The following is an 18753-nucleotide window of genomic DNA, read 5'->3' as shown; positions in this document are numbered from 1 at the left end:
AGCAGGAAGCCAGAATTCCAAGTCTGGGAGATATAGCATCTGATGGCATTTGGGAAGCGATCTCAGGATCCTTGATGCCCTAAGCCGTAAAACAGTTGGAGTGTCTCCAACAGTTTTGTCTAGCTTGATTAAACCTGAGTACTGGAAATTGTTATACTATACGGTTTGACAGTCTCATGATGGAAATCTTCATGAAGGGGTTATCATTGCAAGTACATGTATCTGACTTCATCGAGTGCTGCATCTGCACTAATGCGAAGGATGTGATTAGCATGCACTGTGACATTTCGGGAGGTGACCTCACAGCAGACGCAGAATCTGTGGTTTTAAATATTCTCTTTAATCTTAGTGTGCTTATGTTTTCTTTCATTAAGTTTTCTAGACATTTGAATATAATGACATATTTGTGTTGATTTGATAGGGTATCAAGCTCAGTTTCCAAATATAGTTAAAAGTTGTTTAAGGATTGATATGTGCTAAATTAATGAAATAACTTGAATAACTTTCCATTTAAGGTTTTCATTTCTGAGTTCCATCAGAACAGAATTTTTTAATATCATGGTTTCTAACAGTTCTAAGAAGGAATCGGAATACATAGGGTAAATTATGTTGTTTTTAAACATAACACAAAGGGGTTTGATATATCCTCTCCATGAAGATGCCAAAGAGCTAGGGAGCTCTACAGCTATTTATCAGTAGAAAATGGATTTCAAAACCATAGAATTTTCATACAAATTGGTTTTGTGGGGTTTTTTTGTTTGGTTTGGTTGTTTGCGTTACAATTTTGTATTTACTAGTACAGATTGCTGTCGGAAGATGAGATACTGATGATTAAGGGAGGAAGTGGGTGTAAATATCATCAGATTCCCCCCATTGTTTGCAATATCAACTTTTTGAAGTAATTATAAAAATTCTTGTAAGGTGGCTTGAATAAGAAGTGGTAAACTAAATCCTCAGTTATTTTAGGGTTGTCTGAAGAGTGTATGAGCCACTATAGACTCTGACTTACTGATGCTGGGACTGTGCTGTCCTCTTCTACTGTAACTGTCCTTCCTTTCCCCATTTCCACCCTTACCTGCTTCTATGCTGGGTCTGCAAATCCTTCTAACCAGCTGATAAGCATCTTTTTAGATGAATATCACTGGGCAGGTGATACTTTTCAGCTCTAAAGCAAGCCAAGCTACCTTGGTGGTTTGTCAAAGAAAGCGTTTTTTGGCTATGTGTTTTTGTGGGCCTGGCTATGTTTTTTTAACTTACTTTAATTATTTGAAAATAATTGTGGCTATTTTTGAAATGAGGGTATATTGGCTGAATTTAGCTGCCACACTCCACGTATTAAATATATCCCTGATTTATGTTAAACAGTTCTTATGAAATTATTTGTTATTTTTGTCTAATTGGAAAGCTTCAAAAGGAATTGGAATCATCATTTTCAAAACTTGTTTTTGATTATTTTAGAATTCTGAACTACATATAAAGTAGTCTTTGGAATAGGTTTTAAAATTATCATCCTGGGTACTCTGAAACGTACTTCAGCTAGTAGCTAACTGGAAGGGAGGAGTTATTTTTTTTGTAACTTTTTCTGGATGCTACTGGTTATCCAGATTTTGCCTAAATGAGGTTTGGATCCACAAAAATAAAGTTAAAGATTTCTGAAGTCAGTACTTTTTTCAACCATTTTTCTAAGAAAAGAAAACAGCATTTGAGAGCTAAACCAGTTATTTTACATTCCACTAGAATATTTAATCATGACCAGTATAACATATATTGAAGTCTGGATCAAGGTACTGCCAACCAAAATGTGTCTCTGAATACAGTATGATTTTTTTAAGGTTGGATGTTGGGTTTTTTCCGTATGGATGTAGGTGAGGGTGGAAAGAAAAGAAAGAGAGGGAGAGAGAAAATGGGAAGAAAAAGGGCTAGTTTTTGATAAATAGCTCTCCGCATAACTAGAAACCTGCCATGTCTACATTAGTTTTGGGCTCTTCACCTACCTCCTATTGTAAGAAGGTAATTCAGAAACTATTAATGTTGGAAAATGGGTTAAGCTGTTAAACCACAATTACTGCTGAAAGTGCAGCCAGAGCTCAAGTAAAAGGATGGGGGAGAAAAAAGGAATTTTGCATGGTCTAGGAGCTATGAAAAAAGAGAAAAGGGAGGGGTGTTTATGTGGGAATGATCCATAGAAAGGATAATAGAAATCTAAAACTGAAATTACATTGACTTATAAGAGGTTATATAGAAGGCAGACAAAAATTACAAATTCAATAGTTGATCTACACTTAAATTTTTTCTTCAAACTAGATGTGTCATCACCTCAGTCTACTAGATGTTAGGTGATTAAAAAAAAAAAAAAAAAAAAAAACACCAAAAAGAAACAAACCGGTTTAAAGCATATAAAGGATAGCATCCCACTGTAGTTTCTTGATATATGAAGTGTACTCTTCCATTTCAGTGGATTTTAAAATATTTTTAAGAATGAAGCAAAATGAATTAAGATGCCACGCTTTGTTCAAAGGATGGTGGGGTAGAAGTGAGAGCATCGTTACTGCTGGATTACACCAGCAGTGAAAGAGGTGAAGCTGCTGTGTGCCTGGTGCACCAGTAGCCTGCTCAGGCTGTAGGATACTACAGTGACTTGTTACAGCTTCTTTCTGCAGCTTGATCTGGGTGGTTACGCTGGCTACCTCTCTGCTTGCAGCTTTTATCAGCTTGTTATGTGCCCCCTTTCTGATTGTATTTTCTGCTGCTCGCTGCACCTGGTGATAGCATGGCTGTAAGCTAATCGCTCGGTTTTCCTAACACTCAATCCGACGTATGTGGTGTTTCATACGGTTCTCTCTTGCTTGCTTTTCTTGGCAGCAAAGGAGTTTGCCTGTTAAGGGGAGAGAAATGTGTCTTGAAAGGGTGTTTTTTAATAAGACTTCAGGAGAGCTGGGAACAGACTAGCAATATTATAGGCTAATCATTATGTCTAAGATTGAAAGGTCACATGAGATCTTGTTTTATATCCTTAGTCATACACAGATGTATGTGGTTGGGAATTCTGTGTCAACTGCCCTGTAATTTTCACTTAAATAATACTTCAGAGTGTCATTTTCTCCAGCAACTAATGTTTTTCTGTGTGTTTGAAAAAGGGAAATAATGATTTCTTCTTTTATTTTTTTTTTTTGTTTAAATTGTTCTTACTATAGAAACATGCTTGTTGGTGTTCAATTCTTTCAAATCTGAAAAGAGTTTATGTACACCTATGGAAAGAAAAGGCTGATGTAGAGCTAACAGAACTGGCATCTTGAGCTCTATGAACCTGAATGCAACTTTGCTGTTTTGTTATTTTCACATCAATGGTCTTTAAATGGTTATGCAAGAAAGTTATGTCACTTATCATAGAAACATATCCTTTTTATTTTCAAAACTAAACTGTCGCCTCCTTGCCAACTTGCTCCCTGTGCTTTGCTTTATTTGGCGGTGGTTCTACATTGGACAAATCCAACATTTAAGGGAAGAGTTCAAAAAGGAGAGGGGAGCAGTCTTTCTCCCACTAGGCTGATCTAGAGAGGTTTGAGGCTAACAGAATGTTCCTGCTTCTTTTGCTTCTCAAGTCATATATCTTTCTGATCAGGCCTCTCAAGACCATGGTTGGAACAATATAGAGAGACTTTTAGTATGACCAAGGGAATGACAGCGCTTGTCTGTTCAACTGAACTATTAGATCACTGTACTAGGAGTTCCTATTCCTGTTCTTCAACCCCATCTTGTATGCTAGTACATCAAATAAAATTTTAAAAGTTGCTTTTAATTGTGTATGGAATGGGAGAGGGGAGAAAGGAGGAGAAAAATTCGTCGCTAATAAATCTGTTTCACATGAAGTTGGCGGTTTTAACAGAAAGTTACTGTGATCTGTGAGATGCACTGCTGAATTTTGATTTAACTCCTTTCAGGAGGGTAGTAAGTAGAAGGCACACCTCTTCTATCCTGTAGAGATCCTGCATTGATATCCCAATAGCTCACAACTACTGTGAATTGTATTTATTATTAGAACACATGTTCCAAAAAGTGTTTAAAAAGAGGAGAAAAGCCAGGTGTCTTACAAAACCTTTCCTTAATGAATTCTGTGCAAGCTCACAAGGTCTCCAGAACCCTAGAAATAAACCGTATTACTTCAGAAAGCAATCACAAGAGAGTGACCTCGTGGGAATGGTTACGATTTCAGTCTCAAGACACACATTTCCAGAACATATTTCATTTTGCTCAAGCAGATGACAGATTTGACATAAGATGTTACATGACACAAGCAATTCTTGGGATACACTGAACTCATTAGCATGCTTCAAAATAATTAACGTGGTGGTGCTTGGCTCCCTCTGTTTTTCTTCCATTATGCAATTATGGGTTTTGTTGGGAGGGAAAAAAAAAAATCAGAGATCTAGTCTGCCAAGAGTTATTCAGGAATAACTGAAATGTTTTTGTACCACTGGTGAAAAAGGGAATATTGAATAGTATAATTTTCCAGGTAATGATTAGTGCCTAGGATTTTTCTACTGCACTGTTGTATTTGCCAGTTTGGATCAGCGCTGTTAGCTGGTGTGGGGAAAAGAATGAAACCATTCTTTCTGTGCTAAAGTTTCTTCATATTTTCTCAGCTAGTGCTTCTAAAGTACAAACCTTTTCGCTCATTTGAGAATTATGTTCAATACCTGAGCCGTTCCACTTCTAGTGTCAATGCACTTTCTAAAAGCAGCCAAAAATACTAAGCTTCCCATTTTTTCCAAATGTTTCCTGTTGAGTGTTAGCACTGACAGCATTTACCTTTCTTCCTTTAGAATCTCTTTACTCAGTGTCCTGACAATTTGAATGATGTTATTAGGAGTCATAAGGTCAGGTAGGAGAATCCTTAAGCCATACTGAACAGTAATATTACAATTTTTTATAGACAAAGTGACGACAGCGAGTTGCAAGGAAAAATAGGAATATCAACGGATTTCAGGGCACAACATCCACATTTTTCTGCCGAAGCTTTGCAGTGAAGGCATGAGCATTATAAGCTCAACTTCAGTGAACTAAATTAAAATAACTAAGTTCCACGTGTAATCAGACCAGATGCAAGGCATGGAGGACACACTGTTCCTACCTATTGCTAAATTGAATAGATGAAGCTTTACAGCTGTATGTCACAAATATAATTGCAAATCTGGAGATAGGTATCCCTGGGGTGAGTTAACAAACCATGTTCTGAAATAGCCCAGTACTGGTAGACATATTTTCTTGAGTCACATTGTCCACTGCATATGCCAGGTACTACAAACCAGACTCTCCCTTATCTGCTAAGGCAGTTGTCTGTTCCTCCTATATTGTAATTAAACTCCAACTTAACACTGATAGCGTTTCTTCTTTTTATTTCTTTCTCCCTCCTTGTCCTTACTTCCCCCTTTAGTGAAAAACAGAAAGCAAAGCTGATGCAAGAAGTCTTTGGATCTGTTTTTCAGCATGGGCTGCAGTTGTGCCTTTCCCCAGAGCAAGCTGATTTGGGAACTATAAAAGCAGTTTAACCACAACAGCTTGGAACTTAATGCAGGCTTACTATTTTGAAGTGTATGCAGTTCCTCTGTGAGCTTTGCACCTTGTGCAAAGTGTTTTAGAACTATTGTTCACCAATGGCAGTATCAAAGCTAGCTAACTAGCTACAAACAGGGCGCTTGCATCTATGCAAGACACAGTTGTCCTCCATGGGTGAGTCTCCACACATATGATTGCATGGCACATTTATAGAATCATAGAATCGTTTAGATTGGAGAAGACCTTTAAGATCATCAAGTCCAACCATTAACCTACACTGCCATCTCACCTCTAAACCCTGTCCCTAAGCACCTCATCTATCCTTCTTTTAAATACCTCCAGGGACGGGGACTCGACCACCTCCCTGGGCAGCCCGTTCCAGAGCCTGACAACCCTTTCTGTGAAGAAATTTTTCCTAATGTCCAACCTAAACCTGCCCTGTCGTAACTTCAGGCCATTTCCCCTCGTCCTATTGTCCATTATATCTACTGGTTTAGGGCAGATATATGCAGCTGTATCGAGCTGTGACAAAAATGTCAGGTCATCTGATAGGAAAGGGGGAACCTTCAATGCAGATCTTTTTAGGAGAGGGACTACAACTATGTCTCCTGTTCCTGACTCATATAAAGACACAGATTAAAGCTAAAGACAGCTAGATATATTTGGCATTTGAGACTGCAGAGTAAGAGAGAGATTATGAGGTGGCACTGCAAACAAATAAGATGCAAGCGTACCGAAAAGGGGGCAAGATGCATGTATGGAAATGGGGATGTTCTTTCCCCAGACACCAAATGATCTAGTCTGTATTTGGACTAATGTTAAGTGTAGCACTGTCATGTTGAATGATGGATGATATCAGTATTCTTGCTTTTGCAACAAAAAGTGAACGATCTGGTTTTAAATCCATCCTTCACAAGTAAGCTTGTAAATCTAGCTGCTTCTAGAGACTTCTGGGGAAGCTCTGCTTACACCTTTTAATACGTCATAAAAATGAATAACATAATTGACAGGTGAAATAGCTTTTTCTTTGAAAACCAAAACATTCAAGAAGGTATAATGAATAACATAATTGACAGGTGAAATAGCTTTGAAAACCAAAACATTCAAGAAGGTACACTTGCTTGGTAAGGATAATGTAATGAATATAAAAATATATTTCGTATAAGTAACATTAAAATAAGTAAAAATAAATGTAAATGGCATAAAGATAACAAATATAGACAGTACTTTTCTGAAGATTTCTGTGTCCTCTGTAAGTGGGTTTGTCCTGAGGCTTAAGTCATCAACAGGTTTTAACCCTGTATCCTAACCACTGGCACTTAGTAACTTTGGGCTCAATATTTGTCCAGAACAGTAAGCTCATCGTTCTGAGAGCCAGTAATGCTGTTGTGCTATTAGAGGCTTCATTTGTTTTACCGTGCTTCTTTAGGTGGGAGTGTTTGACTACCACAAAACATTCCAAATGGCAGTTGCATAGGAGATGCTTTAAATTGCCTGGTATACTGTTTAGCTCTCAGTTTCAAATGAAAAGGAAATATTACGTCAGACATTCATGAATCCAGATATCTTCTACTCATGACCTTGACCTCTTTTGTGCTAATTTTGATATTGAAATGCTTTATATTTCATTTGGGATTGTTGGACTCATTTCCTCTTGTGTGCTTTCCTTCCCCACCCAGCTGCAAAAGCCCGATGATAAAGAAATTGAAGCTTTTTATAGTAAAATGATACTGACAACCTAAGTGAATATTTGTTTCTTAGTTGTCTAATATTGTTTTCAAAATGAAACACACATTTGCAGGGCCTGATGTAACAAAAACATTCACATTAAGAATTAAGAATGTAATTAAGACTCTACATGACTCATTTTAGAAAAAATACAGAGATGCACAGTTCCAGCACTAATATTATTATTAATCAATAACTTCTGCCCCAGTGTACTTACCCTTACAACTATCAACATCATCTTGCATCTTAAAAGTTCACCTGGAGTTATGTAAAAACTAAGTCTTATTGGTAGTACTTCAAGTTCTTTTGCGTAGATGCCTTACAAATTTTTGGCCTTCCCTCTTCCTTGCCATCAAAGTGATTGTGTAGGTGAAACCAGTACCTTAGATTCATGAGTTAGTCTCTTCCTGAAAAAATTTGGAATTTGAAGTCATTACAGTGTGGATAATTTTGGATAATTAATTTGTTTGCTTGAGGATGAGGTAGTAATGGAGTGGGAAAGAAAGAATGACCAGAATATCACAAAGAAAAAGGTCTGGGAAATGTTGTATAAACAGTAGCTTTCCAGTTTTCCACCATCTAAAGTAGAAAAAAGAAACAGCTTTAACTGGCACACCAGAGAATTAGACCGAAAACATGGTAGGTAAAAGGCCTAGTAAAGGTAGGCAGTAAAACAAGTGTAATTTTTCTAAATGCTCACTTTCTAAAATAAGGTTAACAAGAAGTGATAAATCTATTTTTTTATAGAATAGGAAGTGTAGAATAATCATTTAAAACTGGTAATTTAGCTGAATTGTTTAACGCTGAATACTTAAAAATGTTGATATCTTTATACATTCAATATCTCTATTGATGATTCCATCACTACCTGTGGAAAACAAAGTTTAAAAGTCCAAGTGATAACACAGTTAGGACATAAGCTAGGGTAGAGAAAAACTGGTACAGCCAATTAGTATGTAAATATTTTAGTACAAAATTTAGTAAACCTACACTTATAATCAGTAATCTAATCTAATATACCAGCAGGACATGTTTTGATGCTGAGGTTTAAAGATAATTGGATGCATGATCTGGTGAAAATCAGTGGCGAAGTACCTGGAATGAGAGTATGTTGAAGTGGTAAAGCGACCTTCAACAGCTGTCACGCAGGCGCAAAGGCATGTTTTCTTTCATAGCTCAATACCTAGATTATTGAGAGTTGAGAAAATCCTTGGGAGCTGCTAAGACAAGAAGACACGTTTTTCTTTGGCCTATAAAATTAGGCCTGAAACACCGAGATCTACTAATTTTAATGTCTTGTAAAACAGTGCAATCAAAACCTACGTGTTTTTAAGACATCTATAAGAAAGAAGCAAACTGTAAATGCAAACCACGTTTTGATAGTTGTCTTTCTGGTTCCAGGGCCTATAATTTTATTTAATAGATAAATAATGTACATTTGCATTTTGGCTTCTGTCTAGAAAAGTGTTAGAACAATGGCAAGTTAACTTCTTTATTTAGGACATGAGAAATGCCACTCATCATTCTCTAACATTTAAATTTAAAAAAACCCAGGAAATTTATGCTAAAGATACAGTTATCTTAAACATGTTTACATTGAATCATGCTGGTCTAAAAAAAAAAAAAGGTAGAAGTAAGGCTATGTATAACTGAAGGACAGTCTGCTTTTCATGACAACTAATCTTTTAAACAATCAAAGTCACAAATACAAAAATAGAAACACCAACCACCCCAAAACCCCAAACAAATAAAAAAAAACCCCACCAAAATTGGTAAGGCTATGTATAACTGAAGGACAGTCTGCTTCTCATGGCTGATGACAACTAATCTTTTAAAGGAAAACAACCAAAGTCACAAATACAAAAATAAGAACACCAACCACCCCAAACCCCCAAACAAATAAAAAAAAACCCCACCAGAATTATTTCCTGACTGAAATAATATTGACATTTATTAATTCAAATTGCCTAAATTTTTATCAGTTCTTTCTGGCTCAGATATGCTTTATCTTCAGTGACACAAAATTGCATATTTCGGTTGATTAGGCAGTAGTCTATTAAAAATATGGAAACTATTTACTCCATAAAATGGCTTTTTAAGCAGCCAAATTTAGATAAACATCATGAATTTTGCATTCTTTTCAGATTTTAATAGTTTTCAAGAACTATAAAAATATGTGGAGACAAGTATAAAATGCCCTAGTGATTATAGTTTTGCAGTTATAATTCAGTACTGGTGATCAGTTTATTACAGGTAAGAAATCAGTTAAATAAAACAGATCAGTTCTCTCTGTCCTCCCACAGCTTTCTCCCAGGAATGTACCCCCAATCTTCCCCTGCAAAGCCTGCCAAATGAATGAGTTTTTCAGCATGACGAGAAGGCACTAAGCACGTAGGTTTATTGTAGTTCAAGAAGTTCCAGGGCCACAGTGAACTGTCCCTGGAAACACAGAGGATGAATTCAGGCTTGAAAGACTAATTTATAGTCATGCATGTAGTAGATAGGGCCTTCTTATTTACTGAAATGAAGCTAAGACATACAAAAACAATTGCTGGGAAATAATAATGAGACAAATGTTATTGGTAGAAGTGTTTGTGTCTGTGTGTTTTTTAATATTTTGAAAGTGATCCAGCATTGTTCTGAAAAATTCTTCCATTAGAAGGTATTTTAATGCTGCTTTGACCATTGCAGGAAATGAGAGACTAGAGACTAGTTTTAGTTTTAAAAGTATTTAAAGTGAAAGAATATGGTAATAGTGGTGCTCTAATACTTGCAGAAGTTGGAATAGGTAATAAGTCAAAGCCAACTTAATAAATCCCAATAATTAGCAGTCCTTGCCTTTGTCCTTATATACTCACGCAATAAAGAATAAACAGTCTGCAGGTAAGGCTTTTTTTTTCTCCTGATAGAAACCCAAATATTTTACTTGCTCAGGTCAGCATACAAGCTGTGATTTTAAGAGAAGCCAATGCATTTAATGTCAAAGGAGATTTTCAGTGGGAAATCTGACAAAGCTCAAAAGAATTACTCTTGTATTTTAAAGTGGGGGCAAGAAAGTGGTTGTATAGCTAAATCGGGGTACAGTCTGAGAACATAACATTGGAAGCATTTTACTTTTATTAAGTAGGTCAACACCAGGGACAACCAAGGAGAATGCTTTAGGCAATTTGTTTCCTGATCACCAGTTAAGAGTAAGATTTCAGCAGATCAGTCTCTGCAACAAAACTGATGAAGTATAAGCTGCAGAGATTTGTAACCATTGACATAGGGAGTATGGATTCACAGAAAGAGGAGTGGAGGGCATTGTTAAAAATGTCATTAATCTGGTGACAAGTCTTTGTGAGATAAATTTAGAAATAGTGAAGAAAAATAATACTTGTGGAAAAGATAAAATAGGAAAGAATGGGCTATTGTATAATTAATGAGGGAAAATGTTATTTTTCTTTTTTTAGATTAAATGATTGTATCATTTACAAAAACAAGACCTAATTCCAAAAATGAAAATGTTCCTGCTTTGAAAAATTAGTTTGTAAAGCATGATGCTTTAGTAGGGAGTGAGAACTGCTTTTTCTGATAGATGTTTCTGCCAAAAGAATTTCCATCATGCCAAGGGCCTAGCTCTCCAGTAAGTTACAGGGAGAGTTGGATTATTAAAAAAATTATTTAATATGGTAACTGTACGTGGTTTCTAAAGGTTCAGAGGTAGGAAATTTTGGGGATCTCGTATGTAAAGACTCAGTTGATTGGAAACTATTGTACTTTGCAGTAGCGTGGGCTGGATGTAGCTTCTAACCAGAGAACTGTTTGCTGGCCTAACTCAACTCATCTAGTTCTTATTCCAATTATAGTTACAAATTGAGGAATATATTTGGCTTCTGAACTTTCCAAACTGATTTCAGGACCATTGATTCAAAGAATCATTTGGATCGGTGTATGGAGAGTTCTATGATATGATATTGGCTCTTTTCAATATTTCCATTTGCTTTTGCAGTTACCCAGTTTCTTTATAGTATTGCTGGCTGCCTGACTATTGTAAATTATAGCACTGTGGTTTTGTGATAAGACTTGGGCGTTTTGACAGATGTGGAGATGTTTTTGTAAGCGATACCACCTACCATGCCTGAACTAGATTTTAAATGGCATAAATAATTCTGTTTGTAGCTATTACGCACATTGTTGTGCTATACCTGCCCATTTTTCCAGATGCAGATCTGTACAAACATTGAAGTTGCCTAGAAATAGAAACATGCAGTAAATGATTCTAACACAGAACGTTTCATCTCCTGCTTTATTCCATTTTCTCCTGTGTAAAATATATGCAAACAAAGATCATTAATAATGTTGCAAGTTCAGACACTTTAAAAGTTATAAAATGCCAAATTTATAGTGCAAACTTAAACTATTTCAGGAGCTCTCAAGCTGCACCTGGCCAGGACAGTTCCTCTGGTCTGAAATCTGCCTTCTTCCCTCTGGTTCTCCATTAAAGGTGCAGGCTGAGTGTTGGATGAATGGCCAGAGGGCCAGCATACTCCTGGGCTCACGTTCTTCTCTCCCATGGAAAAAAATGGTGGCAGGAAGTAGGCAGTGGCAACTGCTGATGGAGAAGTTAGTTTGTCCTTCAGTCCTCTCCCTCTGGCCCAGGTTAGAGTATCTCAAGTAAAAGAGGGCAGCTGAAAGCAAAATGCATCCATTCCTCTGGCAGCAATGTGCTACCTCCTCCTGAAGATTTGCAAGAAAATTGCCTCCAGAGGCAAGACCATTAGAACTTGCAGCTGATTGTCCTCGGTTAAGTAATGGAAGGCTATTAATGGATTAAAGGGTGCACATGTTACACTGGCTGTCATTTTGTTTCTACAGCCTATATGGTTTTGTTGGGCAAGGTTTTTAGTATTCTGAGTCCATGTTTAATTGTAGTTGCTCTTCAGTGGAGTAGCAGAAGATCTGTTGTTGTCCAGCCTCTGTTCCTCAACCTATTTGATGTGAGTGACCAGCACAGACCATAAAACTCCATCCAGCTGAATGAAAAATTATTTTGGGTTGGTTTCTTAATTGGTTGTGGACCAAACAGCCTGTGCCCAATACTGCTATGTGATTGTGGAAGGAAATGTATTTCTGTGGATTACTCCTTTTTTGATAAAGAAGAGCTGAGTCTTCAGAGGAGCGTGTTGTGCTTCTGTCTGAATATGTCATACAATCAGGAGTGGAATATTTAATGCATTTAGAGTGTTTTCATTTTTACGGGAAATCGAACTGATTTCAAGCCAATTGTTGCTGAAGATGCTTATTTTCCTCTTTGGTGAGTAGATCAATCATTAACAGAGAATGATAGGGGGCTTGTTTGTTTTTCCCTGATGTATGGAGAGCTTTCCGGGAATACGTGAAGAACTGGATTGGATGTCTTTCAAGAAAATATGTATATTGAAAACAGACTTCTTTATATGTGATTGCCTTTCTTTGGGATAGCTAAAGTTTAAACACTTTGCCTGTGTGTCATATTTCTAATGTACTTACCATCATATACTGTATGGTTGCTGGGTCAGGCTCAGCTACTGGAAGAATGTGTGCTTCCTGCCAAGTAATTTTTCAGTAGAAACTACTGGGTATCGGTCAAGGTTTCACTGTATAGGGAAGCTATTCTTAGGAAAAAGATTCCTTTTTCTTTTTTAAATTTTTTTTTTGTAAGAAGGGAAAACAATGGGTGTCCCAAGATGTTATCTGAGATAATTCTGATCAGATTCAAGACAAAAAAGACTGAACTTGTCTGTCTTCTCTTTTAATACTCCCGTCCCCTTCACCAAATAACTAAAGATGTCCTTGAGATTTGCAACTGAATAAGGACAGTTGAAGAACAGATTTCAGCAAAAGAGCACTTTGCTGGTGTAAAAAAAAAAAAAAGAAATAAATAAAAATTGGCTATTTGTCGTGGTGCAAAAAGAGCTGTTAGTGATTAGAGCAGCTGAATATCCGTGGTTTCAGGTTACACATATCTAGATAAGACTCCTTACAGACATCTAAGTAATATGAAAGAATTATGATTGCCAGTAAAAAACTGCACTGAGTTACCTGAATACATCACACATTGTTTTGCATGTGTTTTTTCCTTAAGATATCTATTTGTGTAACAGAATACCATCCAGTCTCTACCTTAGGTAGGAGGAAGCTGAAAATGTTTACATGCTTGCAGTTACTGAAATGGACTTTGGAACTTTCCCCCTGAAATTCTTTGCTTTATTTTAAGTATTTGTTGTTTACATTCTTCAGAAATTACCATTTCCTAAGTTCTAATTAATTTTTGTCATTTATAAATGTTTATTTTGAATATTTATTTGTAGTATGTTTACTTATAATATGTTGTGTGATAAAGCTTGAATGAGGCTTTTTCTGCTACTTGCAGACAACTTGTCATTTTTTTTTATTGCTTATATATATATTATTGTACAATTTACTATAAGCAAAATGCCAATGTGTGGTATATGGTGGGTAAACTCAAGTCTTCCAGCAATAGATAAAGCACAGGATGTTTCCAATAACTTATTCTTCTTGAGCAGGGTGTTCCAGTTGGAATACGGAATAGATTAAACGGGTCATAAAGCAGCATGTATGTTTGAGTATCACACCTAAACTAACAATGAAATCCTGCATATAAGAGTTATTAAACTGAAGCGTTCAGTTTGACTATCTCCTTATGTTTGTGGCTTTTCTGAGGAAGAACTACATTTCTCAAAGAATATACCTGTTACGTATTACAAAATACAAATATTTGACATAATTTATTCTATATAATGCTTTATTGTAATGCCTGATGGAGGCAGGGAGGAAAGGTTACAGAACACCAGGACAGATGGTTTCTGGCACGAGATCAGTCAGATCTTTATTAAAGGTTACAAGCAAGTTCCTCCTTTGCAGAAAAATGGACACAACCTTTGTTTAAAAAAAAAAAAAAAGTTGCTTATGCTTTTAAAGGGAGTAACAGCCCTAAATGCATCAAACTTGAAACATTTCAGATAATTTTCTAGGCATAATCTGTCTTAGAGTACTGTGTTATTCTCAGGTTGATGTCAGGCACAGACAATGAAATTAAACCTGTGTGCAAATGTCGGAGATGGCTGTCCTGAAAAAGCCTCTACTGGCATTTTTCTCAGCCCAGAAACTTTAAACTTTTAAGTACTTGCTGAGGGATAGCTGATGCCGAGTTTCTTCAGCTGTTTGCGGGGAAAAGGAAATAGGAGATAGCAGAGGAGAAGCCGTAAAACAAACATTGCATGCTCAATACTATGAGTATTTATGCTCTTGAGAGATGGAGCACCTTAACTGAAGAATCCATCAAAATAAGCTCCTATAAAAAGACTGGGGTGTGGATAGCACTGAATCCAGTACAAGAAGGCCTCTTTTCATTACAGATCAAGGAGACTTCTGTGTCCAGTCGAGGGTGGGAGGAAAAAAAGGCAAAGTTGTAGTTGGGGAATTAGCCTGCTGTTTAAAAAGGGATTATGCTAATTTGAAAGAATATGCATATAAAATTTTTGTTTTCATTTCAATTAAAAGAAATCAACCTTTTTTCTTCTGTCGTCAGAGCTGCTAGAAACTGGGGCCATTTTCTTGTGACTTTTTTAAAAAACAGCTGTTAGCTCCTAGAAAAGCAGTGTGATACATAGTCCTCTAGTTGGTTTAAATAGACCCACCATTTGAGGTCAATCCTATCAAGCAATAATTTAATTGGAAGAATGACTGAAAGGGTGAGCTTGCAAAGTGAGCAAAAATGGAAGTCTTCAAGTCTATAAGATTTTAATGAAACCAAGACTTACATTTATACTTGAACGGGGGTAAAAAGGTCAGATTTTTTTCCCTTTTAAGCAGTGAACTTCTTCAGAGTTCTCGCAGAACATTTTCATCCTCTTGGGAATGTGAATAATGTAAAATCTCCAGCAAGTAGTGCTCTTCATCTTGGCATCTTTGCACAATATAAGAAACAGTCTTTTTGAGTTTCCATGAATCACAAATCATAATTTATAAAAGCTATCGCTGTAACAAATTTTCCTCGAGTATTTAATGTCATAATTCCCCTTGGAAAATTAGGTAAATGAGGGGGAGGGTTTCTTTCTTGATGTTGAAATACATCGTTGCTTAATAGCTTTTGGTTTGTGTTGGGTTGCTTTTGTTCTTGACTATTCAGAGATTTTCATCATTTAACATGAAATATATAATCTGTGAGGTTTTAAAAGGGATAGCTCATTATTTCCTTTAAGTCATTTTAGTTTCCAAGTAACAAGTCCTGTCTTAAATGTCAAGATGCTGTTCTGAATCATGGTTGAATGTAGTAAGTCCAAATGTACTGGTTTTAGGTCTCTTTTATCTAGTGATAAAATTGGCAATCAGTAAGGTAATCACTATTTGGTCATAATCCCCTCATGAAGTTTAGACTTACCTAAACTGTTTTCATTTTTTCCACATTAAATCCATATTTATCAACCAGAAGTTATTCTCTCCCAGTAAGCAAAGCTTTACTGTATTGTTATACGAAAACTGTTTTTATTGCTTCATAGTTTCTGGCATTGCTTCACTGGAAGGCTAAGTATTTTGATCATTGGATTTTAGAAATCTGTATATGTCTCAGTTTGTTCCCAGTGGTCTTGGTTACAGGAGCTCTTGGGTTGACAAAGAGCTGTTGAAACAAGTTTGTTGTTTGGATTGTAAATACAGTTTTTTGCTTATTTTTTAAGTAAGTTTACCAAAAGAGTGTAACTCAAGATCTATTTACATATCCACAAGGTACTAAAATACTTATAGTACATTTAGAAAAGCTTGGAATATCTGATCTAATTCACAGGGAAGAAAATTCGGAAAACCCTTTTTATTCTGTATACTTAATTCTCTGTATTTGTCACCTGCTTTCTAACCTTGTATACAGTTTCTGAATTTTAGACACTGATTATATAATATATGTTTTCTTCTGGGGGAATACAGCTGTTATTAGTAATTCTGTATTTACGTACTGCTGAGTACACTATTGTGGAGCAAGGCTGTGACAATTACTGTCATGATACATCCCAAATTAACTTGGACTATATTTCTTTCTTGTGCAGTGTTTTTCAGGCTTTATTGTTAGAAAATGTAATGTGGAAGAGGACAGTTTTAAAAATAATAAAGCCAGTAAAGATGTTAAAGCATTTAGAATTAGGTTTTAAGTTGCATGAAAGTTTGAATTAATTTAATGATGAATCTTTGGAAGTTTTACAGGAGTCTGTAAATATTACAGGGTCTACAAGAGCTTCTTGTTGCATAAGCCTAGAAAAATGCTCACTTCTTGTTTCATGAACACTAAGCAGTAGAAACTCTTTTATCTGTGTGATGGAGTTCTGTGGTAAGGAATCAAAGGAGCTTTTTGATGATAAATTTTCCCGTTTATTCATAATTTGTAAAATAAGCTTATGGATATAATAAGAACTTTGTAATTGTACAACCACAGCATTACACATTTAGTTACTGTTACTTTTACAAAGCTTTCCTCTACTTCATTCTTGAGTAAATAACATAGGTGACCCCAGTTCAGTTTGGGCTGTACACCTGCTAAATTCTTAGAAACCATAGTAATAATGAGATGAGATAGCAGGATTTTTATCCCTACAAATGTGTTTTTATTTCTTACTCCCTTTGTCTCCAGACACCTTTTTTCCAAGCAGCTGAACAACTCCAACTGTGTCTTGGCACCATCAGGTGCTTTGGTGCCTGACCCATAAGCCAAGACCCACCCAGGCAGTCCCCGAACTGGTGTCCATGCTTTGGCACTTAAAAAGGTATATAGGTTGTATAAGTAGGTGTAGATGCCCCTAGTTGGCCATTTGTGAAACCTGCATAATCTATTTAATTTTGAATCCAAGATTAATTTGCTAATTTGTTGTTTCAGTATTGTGTGGTTTTTTGCAAGACTTTCCTTCCCCCTTTTTTTTTGTGAGGTTGTATTTCATTTTTTACATACTCCTGGTATACTTTTGTCAAATGGGGGCTAGGATGGTAGGTGTTCAGCAAATAAAATTATAGATTTAACTATGTAGTTTGCAATTTTCATAAGCTCAGCAAGCAGAGCAAAAACGGGGCAATTTGTATTAGTTTCAACATCTGAAGGGAAAGCTTCCTATTTACGGTATATGCTGATACATACTTACCTTCTAAACTTAAGCATGGGTCAAGAGTGGCCTAAGCAAGAGGCTGAAAAGCTGAGCAGACGGTGACTGAAAGAAGCAGAAGATGGATTAAATGAATGAAGGGTTAATCTTTTTTTTTTTTTTTTCTTGTAAATGATAGAAGATGATGTTGGTGCTGGAGAGTAGTACTGGAAGTAGGACAAAGCAGGGGAAAATATGGAGATGGATAGAGAAACAGTGGTATTTTCATCATCTTCGAGTACATTAAAATTAATTTTCATGAAGTATCATTTGGCTAAGCTTATGAACAAGCTGTAATCAGCAGTCATAGATGCAGAGGCTGAAGCTTGGTGGTTTTATGATATGAAGGAGGAAAACATTAAGGAGGCTGCATAGTTTGCTAAAGATTTGTTGGCTTTTGTTAAATAAACCTACCCATAGAACACATGGGTGGCGGGAGAATTACTGGACGAAGCATGGAGCTAAGGGAGCAGCTAGAATACAAGAGCGGAAGAGCTGTGACATCAGCTTGGTGATTAGAAAACATACAGAGGTAATAGACACAAATAGAAGAAGAGTAAGGAGAATGGAAATAGGTAGTTAGGCAGAGTGTGGAGACGTCAGGCTGATGTGTGGGATTTTCAGAAGGAGTCTTCAGACTTATGAGAAGTTGAAGGAAAAGGACCCAAGAATCACAAGAACATCATGAAAATTACGTGTATCTGGAGTTTCCATGTTAGGAAAGACTGAAAGGTACATTCCATTTATTCTCTTCTGTCTGCCTGGAGTTAAGGTACCGGTTGGGTGGTACGTGCTGGACCATGGCGATAGTGGAAAGCAGAACGTATGACAGTATCAGTTTCCTTTGGCATAAATCAAGCTATACCCATGCTAAATATGGTAAAAACCTGTAAGAAGTGGGACATCTTAGAGAAGGAGGGCAGAAGCAAGGCAAGATAATGTCACAGTCAACGTGTTGGTACAGGGTTCAGTAATAGAGAAACATTGTGGTTTATGGGTGTTGAGAGCATTCGTATAGGAAGGACTCTTGGGTGGACAGTTGTCACTGGTGTCCCAGAGGTATTAACTAGGTATTACCCAGGGATTAATTAAGAGGTAGTAACCAGGGATCGATTCTGGCAGGCTGACAAGATCTCTAGACTGAGAAGCAGAAGAAGACTAAAAGAAACTTGTCTAATCTTCCTGCCTACAGAATCATAAATAAAGAGGAACATCAATTGTACAAGGATAAATCAAAGGGTATGAGGGAATATAAGATGCTAGCGAGATGGCGGTACTGATAAGTGCATAGCAAGTAATTGGGTCT

General features: G+C 36.5%; 1 protein-coding gene across 1 annotated transcript in view; it reads left to right on the top strand.

Moving 5' to 3' along the window:
- TTC27 (tetratricopeptide repeat domain 27) overlaps positions 1-18753 on the top strand; it is a 150874-nt gene that overhangs the window by 90432 nt on the left and 41689 nt on the right. The gene's annotated exons all lie outside the window — the stretch shown is intronic.

This window comes from Egretta garzetta, unplaced genomic scaffold (assembly GCF_000687185.1).
Source record: "Egretta garzetta isolate BGI_Z169 unplaced genomic scaffold, ASM68718v1 scaffold54, whole genome shotgun sequence".
In the NCBI taxonomy this organism is placed as follows: Eukaryota; Metazoa; Chordata; class Aves; order Pelecaniformes; family Ardeidae; genus Egretta; species Egretta garzetta.
This window is presented reverse-complemented; position numbering and strand designations above follow the sequence as displayed.